This window comes from Tamandua tetradactyla, unplaced genomic scaffold, assembly GCF_023851605.1.
Source record: "Tamandua tetradactyla isolate mTamTet1 unplaced genomic scaffold, mTamTet1.pri scaffold_156_ctg1, whole genome shotgun sequence".
NCBI classification, from domain to species: Eukaryota; Metazoa; Chordata; class Mammalia; order Pilosa; family Myrmecophagidae; genus Tamandua; species Tamandua tetradactyla.
Window position 1 is genome coordinate 86,022 of NW_027518278.1, and position 6,846 is coordinate 92,867.

The 6,846-nt window shown below is 37.1% G+C and overlaps 1 pseudogene; it reads right to left on the reverse strand.

Moving 5' to 3' along the window:
• Positions 1-490: 490 nt before the first annotated feature.
• On the reverse strand, positions 491-6,343 carry LOC143673161 (large ribosomal subunit protein uL30 pseudogene; annotated as a pseudogene).
• Between the last annotated feature and the right edge of the window lie 503 nt (positions 6,344-6,846).

Genomic DNA, 6,846 nt, shown 5'->3' on the forward strand with positions numbered 1-6,846 from the left:
TATAAAAACTCAGAAATGGACAGCACAATACTACCCAATTGTAATGCAATTATGTTAAAACACTGAATGAAGCTGCATGTGAGGTATAGGTTTTTTGTTTTTGTTTTTTTTGTTTTTTTTCTTTCTATTATTGTTTTAATTCTTATTCTGTTGTCTTTTTATTTCTTTTTCTAAATCGATGCAAATGTACTAAGAAATGATGAATATGCAACTATGTGATGTTATTAAGAATTACTGACTGTACATGTAGATTGGAATGATTTCTAATTGTTTCGTTAATTCTTTTTTTAATTAATAAAAAAAGCTTTAAAAAAAACATGTTATCTTTTGAAAATTAATATTAATGCACAGTATATAATATTAGTATACCCAGTAAAGAGGCCTAGGACTTACTTTCTTATGTGTCCTTTGTATTACATAATATTGAATACAAAACAACAGAAAATGATGCATTAAAACTATCATTATTTGTTACATATATATCACTGTTTATTATTTGCCTGCAGGTAACCATAAATAGAAATGCAATGTGCTAAATATGCTCTCTTGATTCAACCAATCTTTGTAGAATCATAGAATCTACACTTAATGGTTATGATGCTGGATAAGTTAATTTTTTGTTTACCTTCTCTCTCAATTACCTCATATCTTAAAACCTTTCACTCTCAACTAAAAGATGAGAACAGCAATACCTTTGAAATAATCTTTTATCTGTATAAATGTATTAATAAATGGAAGCATTTATAATCAGTCATCCTAATTATTCAACATTAATGAATTTCTATTATATGAAATGCAAAGGATGTATTAGAACCTCATTTATATTTGGCAGTAAAAGTAAGAATTTTCCCTTCACATTTTGCAAATTACTCCTTATTATATATTTCTAAGACTATGAAACTAATTTTTGAAATGCAGAATCACTCATATAAACACAAAAACTCTTTACAATCACTCATGCCAAGTATTACATTTAATTGCTCAGCAGTCTGCAACAGGTGAATGCTATGGGAAGTAGAAATAACACAAATGTGCCTGACTTCACCCTTATCAGATTGAAAGATTCTGAAGTGATCTGGAGGGTTCTCCTTATAATATTTCTCCTCATATATCTGATTATTGTACTGGGGAATACCGTGGTGATACTAATAATCTGCCTGGATCTCCAGCTTCACACCCCAGTGAACATTTTCTTCATCGCCTCTCATTTTTTGACCTTTGTTACTTAACAGTCATCACCTCTAAAACCTTCAGTGAACTTACCAATTTCCAACAAGCATATTTCATTATCAGGCTGCCACAACCAGGTGTATTCTTTTCTTCTTGTGTGCCACTGAGTAGTTCCTCCTCTCTTCAATGGACTATGCCTGCTATGCAGTGAACTGCAATCCTCTTCACTACCAAGTTGTTATGTACATGAGACTCTGCTGTGCCCTTGTCCCTGGGTCCAACATGATCAGCTTTACTGGCTCCTTGGCCACTGTGTACATACAGTTTGCATTTCTGCAAGTCCAATGTAATCTATCACTTTTTCTGTGAGGCACCCTCAATTTTAGCCCTGTCTTGTACTGACACTCATGACATTGAAATCAAAAGGAGCTGGTGCATCTGTCTCTTTCTTTCAGTCTCTTTCTCTTTCTCATCATTCCTTAATATCCTTCAAGTTCCCTGAAAGAAAGAAAGAGAAAACTTTATTCTGCACCAGCTCCTGCTTATATACTGCAGGGTTTCCTAAGGACACAAAGTACTAACTTTCTTCATACTTAACATAACCATTTAGGGGTAAAGGAACATTCTGTTCCTCCCAGACTGTTACAATCAAAGCAAGTAACAATCTCCTCAGTTTCTTGCCCAACCAGGGATGCCAGTTGCTCCCAGCAAATTCTGCAGGTCTTGTTTTAACCTTTTGGCTCCTACACTTAACTACAGACAGACTTGTACACAGAAAACTATATAACACTGCTAAAAGAAATCAAAGGCAACGTGGAAAGATATTCCCTGCTCATGGATAGAAATGCTAAATATAGTTAAGATGTCAATTCTCCCTCAATTGATCTACAGCAATCAAAATTCCAACAACTTACTTTGAAGATTTGGAAAAACTAACTACCAAATTCACCTGGAAAGGAAAGAGATCATGAATCCCTAAAAGCATCCTAAAAAAAGAAGAACAAAGTGGGAGGATTAACACTCCCTGACTTTAAAGCCTATTATAAAGCCACATTCATCAAAACAGCATGGTACTGGCACAAACACAGAAGCACTGACCAATGGAATCGAATCAAGAGTGCAGAAATGGCCACCAAATCTATGGTCAACTGATTTTTTTTACAAGGCCCCCAAATCCTCTGAACTAGGACAAATAGTCTTTCTAATAACTGGGCATGGAAGAACTGGATATCAATAGCCAAGAGAATGTAAGAGGACCCCTATCTTATACCCTACACAAAAACTAAGTCAAAGTGGATCAAATATCTAAATATACTAGCCAGAACCATAAAGCTTCTAGAAGAAAATGTACGGAAACATCTTCAAGCCCTAGTAATAGGAGGTAGCTCCCTAAACTTTACACCCAAAAGCACAAGCAACAAAAGAAAAAGTAGATAAATGGGAATTCCTCAAATGCTACATGCTTCTGCCCCTCAAAAGACTTTGCCCTCAAAAGACTTTGTCAAAAAGGTGAAGAGGCAGCCAACCCAATGGGAGAAAATATTTCAAAATCACTTATTGGACAAAGATTTGATTTCCTGAATATACAAAGAAATTATACAACTCAACAACAAAAGAAAAATCCAATTATAAAATGGGCTAAAGATATGAATAGGCATTTTTCTGAAGAGCTAATACAGATGACTTCAAAGCACATGAAGAGATGCTCATTTTCACTAATTATAATGCAGATCAAGACTACAATGAGATACCACCTCACACCTATAAGAATGGCTGCTATTAAACAAACAGGAAACTATAAATGCTGGAGGGGATGTGGAGAAACTGGGACAATTATAGACTGCTGGTGGGAATGTATAATGGTGTACCCACTATGGAAGACTGTTTGGCAGTTCCTTAGGAAACTAAATATCAAGTTGTCCTATGACCAAGCAAATAGCACTACTTGGTATATACCCAGAAGAGCTGAAAGCAATGACATAAACAGACATTTGCACACTGATGTCCATAGCAGCATTACTCACAATTGCCAAAAGATGGAAACAAACCAAATGCCCATCAACAGATGAGTGGCTCAATAAAATGTGGTATATACATACAATGGAGTATTATGCAGCAGTAAGACAAAATGACATCCTAAAGCATATGATGAGATGGATGAGCCTTGAGGACATAATGCTGTGTGAAATTAGCCAGACACAAAAAGACAAATACTGTATGATTCCACTTTTATGACCAGAATAAAAGTATAATCAGAGGCTTATAATACAGAATATAGGGGACTTAGAGTTACATAGAAGCTAGAGATAGGTGAACCATTAGCTAATGAGGTTGAACTACAATGTAAGGGGATAGGAGTGAAGGTGATTCTCTAGTGGGTGTAGGCGTAATATCACCATACTGAAGATGAACAAGATTGAAACAGGTTGTATACACCTATGTGTCCTGCTGACTTACATTAGAAATATGAATGAGTTCTCATAAGAATTACTTCAGTGATATGATTCTCGTATAAAGAGTGTTTAAGTTCAGGGTACAGGGGGAAAACTGCTATTGTATGCTATAAGCTATGTTCAAAAGGAAACCATCAGCACTACCACACCAACAGCAGAGGTAAATAATGGGGTGAAGGACAAGAGCTAAGAGGAGGTTTAGATTTATTTGGTGAGGGTGTGTTTATTGGTTTTCTGTCTCTTGGGAAAAATGAAATTATCTAAAATTGAGAACGCTGATGGACTGTGGACTTTGGGCCCTCTACATGAGGCCCGATGAATGCAGGAGGCTGAAGGATGCATTGTCAGAGATGTAGATTTGGTAAACGATGGTGTGTACTTATGAATGAAGGTTCTACTGTTTCAAAAAGGAACAATGTTGTGAGGCATACAACGATGTGAATGAACATGTGGGACATTTGGTGAGACAAAATAAGCCAGGAACAAAAAATCAACAATGGTATGGTCACCTTTAGAAAATGCTTATAAGAAAACAGCAGCCTGGAATGTATGCTTTTAGAGCAGACACACTTAGCCTGGAGTGGTGATTCTTATTTCTGGATTATAAGAGGCTGTTTATATATGTAACCTGATATTTAGAAATAAGAACAAAGCTGAACAGGTTGGGGTTAAAGTAATTCAGAACACAGGGATAAAGAAAAGAGTAGAACCACACATACTCTGTGAGACCAATGTAAGAAAGGTTTATTTGGCCTGGAACTGAAATTTTCTGTAGTGCATCATCTAATTCAACCTATCTGTATAGCATATTTGAACAACTGAAACACAGAAAGCACCGAATAAGAAAGAGGGCCTCTAATCCTGTATAGATCACTATAATGCCTGGAAACGTCCTAGAGTATATTAAGCAGATAATCAAAAAGTACCAGCAAAGTCCCCTGAAGGAGGGAGAAAGACTATGAAACTATTAAACATTACCAGCACAGAATCCCCTGATACTATGTTAAACCTTAGGGATACCCAAATCAATAGGCCCTGCCCTCAATCACAAGACTTACCCTTGCGAAGTTTATGTAGATAGCAGAGAAGCTTAGACTACCTATAGGCATGCCTAAGAGTTACTTCTGGAGGGCTTCTGTTGTTGCTCAGATGTGGCCTCAGTCTCTCTAAGCCCAACTCTGCAAGTGAAATCACTGCCCTCCCCCCATGTGAGACATGACATCCAGGGGTGAAAGTCTCCCTGGCGACATGGGAGAGGACTCCGAGTGATGAATCCAGACCTGGCACCATGGGATCAACAATTACGTCTTGACCAAAAGGGGGGAGAGAAGTGTAATTAATAAAATATCCGTGGCAGGTAGAGTTCAAATAGAGTTGAGAGGCTACTCCGGAGGTTACTCCTATGCAAGCTTTAGGTAGAACTTACTACCTGTCATGACCTGCCAAACCCCAACCACGAACATGCCAGCCAATCCTAAAGAACACCTACAGCAATACATAAGATTCCACAAAGTTTCCATGCACTAGAGTAACTTTCCAGAAACCTACAACCTCCAGATGGGTCCCTGGTCCAAATAAGTCCTAAAACCTAGCCTAGCCTCTCTAGAACATCAGATAATTCCATCTTGCTACCCCATATTAGTGACAGACACTTCCAATAGCAAAAGTTTAGAATTGCCATAGCCCAAACAACCCCAAAGAGAGGTCTGGAAAGATCAAAGTTTGATGATGGAATTTTACATAGAAGATAGGACTTAACAAATGAGTATGAGTGCTGAATCATTAAATTGATATCTCTTTTAGTCTCTAGTATTTAAAGCAGCTAGAAGTAAAAACCTAAAATTGTGAAATTGTAACCCATGTCAAAGTCTGAATTATGTTCTATAACTAACTGTGGTGCTATGCTTGGAAATTTATAGCTTTTTTGTATATACGTTACTGTTCACAAAAAAAGGAAAAACAGTTGATTGTGATGATAAAAAAAAGTATTTAAGCCCTCTAGCCTCCTATATTCTGGAGCAGCTAGCAGGAAAAATATGAGAGGATCCTATGGTAGCCCATGACAAACTCTGGGTTCTGTCCTTTAATAACTTGTTGAAGAGTGCTTTGAAAACTAACGCTCTTTTTTATTTCTTTGCTTTGTATATATGTTATACTATACAATGAAAAAAGTTTTATTTAAAAAAAAAAAGGGTGGTCTTTTCTTCATTCCACCTCTGAGATAAGATAAATTGAAGGGCCACAGAAAGTTGTTTGCTTCTGTGAAGGATTTCCAAACAGTATATATCTCATGAGTCAGGTCCTCCATGCAGATGATGCCATATTTACCAAGAGATCATGCAATTAGTTCAGGTTCAGGTACCCCCATGCAATAAATGGTTCCATAATTCTTAGCATGATAATTGAGGCCTTTAGCTTAACAAAGGTACCAATAAAGATTTGGCAAAGGCAAAGAAGCTGCAACACTTTCAGAACTTTGAGCTCACACCATTGATACCTCTGATTCTTATGACAAACACCAGTTTGGGTTCTGCAGGTATACAGAAGTTGCCAGCTATTCTAGCCATTCGAGCCATTCTAATCTCGGTTCTGTACATCTGCCTATATTCCTTGTGATAGTATTTAGCTTTTTCAAAAATAAGCTTCTTTCTTACCTGTTTTACTTTGTAAGCTGCTGGAATGAAATATAGCAGAACTGGAATGGCTTTTAAAAATGGAATTTATTAAGTTGAAAGTTTACAGTTCTAAGGCCCTGAAACTATTCAGTTTTGGCATCAACATAAGGATACCTTCACTTAAGAAAGGCTGATGGGTCCAAAACACCTCTGTCAGCTGGAAAGGAAAATGTCAACATCTGCCAGCTTTTTCTCTTGGTTTCTCATTTCATAAGGATTCCCTGGGGGTGTTCTTCTTCCCCATCTCCAAAGATCTCTGGTTGTGCGGCTCTCTCAGCTCTATTGATTCTAAAATTCATTTCGAAATAGTTTCCTCTTAAAGGGCTCCAGTAAGCAACCCCACCTTGAATGGGTGGAGACATCTTCATGATAACCATTTAATAAAAAATTGTCACCAACAATTGGATGGGTCACATCTCCATGGAAACAATAAAAAAGATCTCACCCAGAAATATTGAATGAGGATGAAAGAACTCAGCTTTCCTGGGGTACACAAGAGATTTAAACAGGCACACTGCCACGAATTTACATGTCATCCTTGCATAGGG